Source organism: Antechinus flavipes, chromosome 4 (genome assembly GCF_016432865.1).
Source record: "Antechinus flavipes isolate AdamAnt ecotype Samford, QLD, Australia chromosome 4, AdamAnt_v2, whole genome shotgun sequence".
In the NCBI taxonomy this organism is placed as follows: domain Eukaryota; kingdom Metazoa; phylum Chordata; class Mammalia; order Dasyuromorphia; family Dasyuridae; genus Antechinus; species Antechinus flavipes.
In genome coordinates this window covers 16,936,444-16,943,657 of record NC_067401.1, presented here as the reverse complement: position 1 = coordinate 16,943,657, position 7,214 = coordinate 16,936,444, and the positions used below count along the sequence as shown (strand labels likewise).

Genomic DNA, 7,214 nt, shown 5'->3' with positions numbered 1-7,214 from the left:
AGACAGAGGCTTTTTCAGTGGCTCACAGCCTCCAACTCCATGGAAAGTCACTGACAGGAACAAAATGTTGACTTTTCTGAGGCAAGGAGGCCCCAGCTCCCCGGAAGGTTCGGGAAGGCAGTCCGAAGCGCCGCAGGGGTCCAAGAGGCCGCAGCTCAACACGGAGCTCAAAACCCCACTGTGGACGGCCCACGTTAGAAGCCCTCTTTGGGAAGGTGCTTGAAGTAGGTGTGGGGGGGAGCGGCCAGGAGGTGTGTGTGCACTCACACCGCGCACATACATACCTGGCTCTGGAGAGAAAAGGCAGAATAATCACTGTGCGCGTGTTATACACACAAACGTGGCTCCGGAGGGAGAGAAAGCAGAAACAATCTTCCGTCATTCAGACACACTGTGCGCGTGTTATACACACAAATGTGGCTGCGGAGGGAGAGAAAGCAGAGACAATCTCCCATCATTCAGACATACTGTGCGCGTGTTATACACACGTACGTGGCTCCGGAGGGAGAGAAAGCAGAGACAATCTCCCGTCATTCAGACACATTGTGCGCGTGTTATACACACAAATGTGGCTCCGGAGGGAGAGAAAGCAGAGACAATCTCCCGTCATTCAGACACACTGTGCGCGTGTTAGCGCAGTCACAGGCACCCCCGTCTCACGGTCCGAGGCAGGGAGGTCTGGGCCCCCAGAGGAGGCCAGAGTGTGCCCTCCTGCCAGCCTGCACTGCCTGTGCACGTCGTCTCTGACGGAGGCAGCCACGACCAGACTCCCGGGGGAGGAAGGAGGGATCCTGGGTCGGTACACCCAGGGCTCCCTCCCGAGGGACTGTGCTGGGTGGGCCCTCCATCACCCGGGCCCGGGGCCCCTCATGGGGATGGGGTCGAGGCTGCCCCGCTTTTCAGCAGCGACGTGCAGGAGAACCTCGGCCGGGGGCTGAGAGCTGGAGCTACTGCCCGAGAACCCAATTACGCCCCTCGCACTGTGGACTTCTGGGCGCCCAGGCAGGAGGACAGAGCAGCCCCCAAAGCAGCCCCCGAAGCTGCGTACACTCTCACTCTCCCGTATGTTCTCTGGGGTTTCCCCCCGCGGTGTCACTCCTCAGGGCGGCCTTTCTGCCTCGGGCCTGGGCCGGGGGACGAGGGGGCCGGGTCTCGGCTCTCCCCAGCAGCCGGGCTCCCGGGACGGGCCGGGGCAGCAGGACAGAGTCCCGGCCGTCTGACAAGTGTAAAGAGGAAGCTGTCGCCATCTAGCGTTCACTTGTTCCATGCAGCTCGGGGCGAGGCCGGGCCATTTTAATTCCCGGGCGGCCGGGGGACATCTCTGGTGGGCGCCACGTCCTCATGAAGCCCGGCTCCGCTTCCGCGCTCACTCACTCCTCCGGGCGGCCTGGTGTCCCCGGGGTGAGAGTGGGCCCAAGGCTGCCCATGAATCCCAGCGCCTCCGACCAGGCTCCCGGGCTCCCCGGGCACAGGCAGCGGGCCAGCTTCCAGCCGGAGCGCTGCCCACGGGGACCCGGGACCGGGACGGGAGGGAGGGGTCTGGCCGGCTCTGTAGCTGACGGATCAATGAGCTCGGGCCCTGGAGGAAGCCAAAGAAGGGGGGGATTTCACTTCCTCTGTGGGGAGCCGCGACCCCAGAGCGGAGCAGCAGAGGGAAGTCCCGGTGCTCTGGAACAGGCTCAATGGCCACAGCCCTAAACGATGGCCGGTGCCCGCCGGTCAGCCCGAAGAGATGGGCCAGAAAGGAGCCGGCCGGCCTGCTCAGCCCGCTCCCCTGGAAAGGCAGTAAGTCCCCCCAGCCTCGCCCCTTCCCCCCACACATTCTGACCCAGGGGGAAGCGTGTCCCCTCACGGGCCAGGGCCTCGGTGGACACCGCGGAGCTGCCCGTTTGGCTCGGCACCCGGCACTCCGACCTCCAGGGCCGAGCCCGCAGCCCCGAGGAGCCTTTCTCATTGCTTCTGGTCCTGAGCGGGGCGGGCGGAGGAGACCTCTCCGGCTGCCTTTCTGATGGACATTATCCTCCTTTCCCATGGAAAACTTTCCCAGGCTAACCAACCACAACCCAGGGTTCTGTCCATCCCACGAGGGGAGCAGCACCCACTTTCCCTATGTGTATTTCTGCCATTTTTCCTTCTCCTGGCTGGTACCCCAGCTCTGGCTGGCCTGGGACTTCCTGCCTAGGCCCTGGTGGGCGCCCTCCCCCGGGGTCCCCCACCTTCCATCCTTGCTTGGAGCCCGCCAGGGGCACCCACAGCTTGGGGAGGGGCCTTGATGACCTCGTACCCCTCGAGCAGAGACCCGAGCACCACACGAGGGACTAGGTCTGAGCAGGTCACCCCTGAGGCTCCAGCTACAAGGACCAGCCCTGTCCCCCTCCAACCCTCCTCCCTGCCTTTAACCCACTCCCTTCCATCACTAAGAGAAAGGAGCAGCTGTCCGGTTGAAACCCCAGCCCAGTTCTGGCCGGCGAGCTGAGCCGCCTTGGCCAATGGCTGCCCTCGTCCCGCCCACTCCCTCTGAAGCTTGATCGTCTTTGCCCAACAAACTGGCACCAGGTTTGGCTGGGACTTATTCCAAGGACAGGAAACTCTTTTTTATTTCTTCACAACAACAAAATCCTGAACATAATTCTCTCCTTTGAAACAACAAACCCTCTGTAAACACTGACAGCCAGCTCCGTGTCCAACTATTTACACAAGCACTTCAGGAGCCGGGAAGGGTGTCGAGAGAAAAGCCAAGAACAGCTTCCATTAAGAAACAAAACAACCCCCAAAAAACCAAAACCCCCTTTAACTTCCTGGGGGAAAGGGCCGAGGGCTTCTCCACTTGGAGGCGGCGGATATTCAGGCCCCCAGGCCCGGCCACCTCGGACAGTGGGCGCCCAGCGGGAGCCGCCCTGCTTCCCCAAGCCCCACCTTCGGAGGGTGGTTACAAAAAGGCTCCCTGGGCACGTGGGCTGCCCGGCTTCGGCAGGGAGAGCTGGCGAGGGCAGCGGGCACCAGGAGTGTGCCCGGCCGCTTAAGCCTGAGGAGGAGTCTGGAGAGAACCATGGGTGCTGGGAGCTCAGAGACGCGAGGGCCCAGCTCCTCCTCCAGGACATGGGGCTCTCTTTGCCCCCACGATGCCATCCTGCAGAGTTCTGCTCTTGTGCCGACCCTGGCCAGGCTGTGGGTGCTGTGGGGGAAGAAAGGGGACAATCAGCGTAAGGCGGACACTTCCAGCTGTCCACCTGGGCAGACTCAGAGAGGGGAAGAGTGTCAGTTCCTAAATCTAATCAGGGCTTTCACTGACCTCGTTCCAGCGTTTTGGACCTAAAATATTTTAAACCCGAAGTCCCTCTTTGTGGCCCCCCCCCCCCATGGCCTCTAAGATTAAACACAAACTCCTCCAGGGCCCTTCACGGCCTGGCCCCCTCCCCCGCCTAGGGCACAGGGTGGCCAAAAAGGGCAGCTTCTCTCCGTCCAAAGCCCAAGGTCGGGCCAAAGTGCCCTTCTCAGGGCCCCTCCTCATGGCGACTGCTCGTCGGCCCCTCTCACCTGCGTCTCCGAGGAGCTCCTTTCCTCCAATGCGGCTGCAAAGGCCATTTCCCACCCAAAGACTTTCCTGATACAAGTACATAAAACATACAAACTCATGTCCCTTCTACTCGCACGTCTCTGTGAAGACAAGAAACGGGCTCACTTGGGACTTCACCACTAGGGCTTCTTGGGGCACTATACTGAAGTATACAATAAGCGCTTAATGAATGCTCGCCAACAGGCTGGACTTGGATTCCAAACCCAGCTCCTGCCCCTACATGCGTCCTTTGAGCGCAGACTGGCCTCCACCTCTTCTGACAAGTAAGGGGGTGATGTTCCCCTTGAATCGGGGGAAGAGCTTCCAGGTGACGAACAGCTAATCAACAACCATGGGCAGCACAGGGAGCATCCCCCCGTATAAATGCGCACACTGGCCCAGGTGTGAGGAGGACTCCTGGGGGCCAAGCTCCCAAGCCAGCCTGGCTCTGGGAAGTCTGTGCTCCTCCTTTGGCCAGAGGTCCAGGGCTGGAGGGGGTGGGGGGGCTGGTGTACCAGCGCCCTGGGGGGTCTGGGGGCCGAGGGACCACGGCTTTAGACAGGGGTGACTCTGTTCGGTCGCCATGTCTGCTACATCTGGGAGTGACTTCAGCCGGACGCCGCTTTCTAGCAGCCCGGAGCCCCCTCCCCGAGACCTCCGGAAGCACATCCCCAGGCTGGGGGAAAGGGGCGTTTCTGTGCTCTGGCCCCTGCCCCATCTGATCAGTAAATGCCCCTCTGCAAAAGCTTCCATTAGTTTTCAGTAACACAGGAGACGCACATGGCAATTTTCAGCTGATAGAGAACAGACTGGAACGGGAACTCAAGCAGATGGCACGGGAAGGACAAGCCAAACAATCCCTGAAGAAGGAGCCGGAGCCGGTCAACCCCGAGTGGGACGTAAGGCCGAGGAGCCCAGAGTCCAGCGTTCCGTCACTCCTACAGACAAGGAAAGTGAGGCTCTGGGAGCCCCCAGCGGGATCCGAACTCGAGTCCATCTCGCAGACCGCGCTCTCCCTGCTGACATCCTAGATCCCTGGGGGCAGGCGGGGCTTCTCCCAGTGCCCACCGTGAGGCTGGGCACACGGCCCGCTTCCCTCCCCAAGGCCCCACCACACGCCGATGCTGATGGAGACTGGGGGCCCAGAAGGCCGGCCCATGAGCCCCTATTCCCTGCCCTCAGAAAGAGCCCCACGGAAAACGTTCAGCTCGACTCCGCAAATGCCAGTTCAGCAGCTCTCATGTGGGAGGCACAGAGCCAGGTTCTGGGCTAAAAAACAGCATTATTGGGGCCGAGAGCACTGTGGAGGAGACACATCTTGCATCATGTGGGCCACTGGGAAAAACACGGATGGGCTTACAGCCTACTTTTTAAAAGACATTCATTAAGTTTTCATTGTCACCACCTATTTGGAGTTGGGGGTAAAGCTGGTCATGGCAAGTGTGGAGAATGTGGGCCCAGAAGAAAAATCGGTGTCTACCCTCATTCCGAACCGCGAGGTGCTACCACGGACAGGGCCAGGCTGCCCCAGGTCAGGAAAACCTCTGCTCAAATCTGCATCCTAGCTGTGTGACCCCAGCAAGTCGCTTAACCCTGCCCCCCTCACTTGCAAAGTGAACCGGAGAAGGAAATGGCGGCCGCCCCAGTTCCTCTGCCAAGAAAGGCCCAAATGGGGTCACGAGCGTCCGCAAGGGGACAAGTGACAGGAGAGGAGCCAGAACAAGTTGAGTCCACGCCGTTTTTTGGTTCATAAATGAGAAAGACGCAGCGTTTCAAGTCACAGGCTTGTGAACCGGCCCGGGGCCCTGGCAGAAATCGGGGACATGCCATGTTAAAAAGCGTTTCCAAGTTCTTAGAAAAGAGAAAAGAGGCTCGTGCCCTGCAGGAGAGGGTCCCGCTGCCGCAGCTTCTCTGGGTTCCTTGGGACGGTTACGCCGGGCAGGGCAGGCTCGGATGTCAGTAAGGCGACTCTTCAGACATCTGTGCCACAGTCAGGAGGAGCGGGGGGAGGGGGAAAAGGAGGATAGGGGAAGGGAAGGGGGAGAGAGGGTCAAGGAGGATGCAGGAGAACCCGTAGAGGCGACTGCAGGGTGTGACTATTGCCCGGAGGGACCCCGAGAACAAGCTCCACCTGCCTCGCCTTAGCCCCGCTCTCTCACATTTTCCCAGTGAAATGGGGGACAGGCTCAGCGGCTTATCAAGCTTGGGGAAGGGGGGAGTTCGGGCTGGCTCGAGCAGTGCCAGGATTGGGCTCCAGGGCAGGGACCCACTCAACCTCTCAAATTCCCCTCTAAACACCTACAAAAGTGTGCCTCAAAAGCAATTCTGTGGCAAAACCCCCAAAAGGACAGGGCGGAAGAATTTTCCAGCCCAAGAAACCTTTGCGACGGGCCAAAAGAAAGGCCGCAGGCCCACAGACAGGGCAGCCAGGCTGGCACAAGTGAGCCCAGAGCACTTCCATACTCGGCCCCAGGCTGCAGTTCTGGGGCAAGCTCTTGGCTACGGGGAAGCGGGGGTTTGGGTCACGGTCCCGGGGAGAAGACAGTGCTAATGATGCTCACAGAGCGAGCACAGGCCCACACAGCAGGGACCACATCTCTCCTTAGATCACATCATCCCAAGAACTGAAAGCTGACAGAGCCCAGAACTAGCTCTGAAAACAACAGAACCCCAAAATTCAGACACTGACCCCACCCCAGGAGGGGAAGCCAAGAAATAAGCTTGAAAAATAAGCAACCAGGGCAGAAGTCGGGGTGTCTGATGATGGGCTCGGGGTGCCCTGGGCATCTCCAATGCCAAACAAGCTCTACACTTGCAGCTCCCGCTCGGCCGCCTTCGTGGCCCCGTTCTCACCCACCGTCTGGCTGGGGAAAGTCTTCTTGTGCTCGGGGCAGACCCATCTCTGCCTCACCCCAAGGTGACTGAGCCCGTCTGCCCGGACAGCTTTACCGGACCTTGCCCGCTGCCCGGGCTACAGCTTTGGAGCCTCTGGTGATAAGGGGAAGCCGGGAGACACTGAGGCAGAAAGCAGCCCTGAACAGGGTTTGGCAAGCCCTGGCAGCAGGGGTACAAGGCCTCCCTGAACACCCCACACCCCAAAGAAGTAACTTGCTATTGGACAGAGGGTCATTGAGAATAAACAGACCCTAATTTTCTGGCATATGAACAAGATTGAAGTTTCTTCTAAAATATACAAGGTTGTTCACAATTCACTTTCAAACCTAGGAAAAATCCCTGCTCAACAGAGCCCATGGTGACGCAGTAAAAGAGACGGGACCAGGGAGATAAATGCAGGAAGCTTGCAGAAAGGAGGGCCGGGCGGAGATCGGGGGCTGAGATGGAGAGACACCCATGAATGGAGTCCGACCAAAGAAGCTGCTTCTGAGCTTAAACAATTCTGTTCCAGGAAGACCTCATCGATGTGAAATAGGAACCGGGCCATGATACAATCGGCAGGCAGCGGCAATTGTGCAGAAATAATGGACAGTAATCAAAGAAGGGTGTGAAAATGTAACAGAGACCCCGGAGAGGGATGTGGCGGGGACAGCGCCCTGGGCAGGGCCGTCCCTGAGCATCATTCCCACGGGCACCAACGGGCAGGGTGGGGGCTTCGAGCCCAGCTCAGCCCCTTTCTCACAGCGTCTGCCTCTTGGCCCAC

At 59.6% G+C, this 7,214-nt stretch overlaps 1 protein-coding gene across 1 annotated transcript in view; it reads right to left on the bottom strand.

Annotated features, from left to right (window-relative positions):
- Positions 1–2,568: 2,568 nt before the first annotated feature.
- The window catches only part of FKBP6 (FKBP prolyl isomerase family member 6 (inactive)), a 36,411-nt gene continuing 31,765 nt past the window's right edge, over positions 2,569–7,214 (bottom strand). Inside the window, exon 9 of the mRNA XM_051991903.1 lies at positions 2,569–3,175. The gene's annotated coding sequence lies outside the window, so the exon portion shown is untranslated. The remainder of the gene's footprint in view (positions 3,176–7,214) is intronic.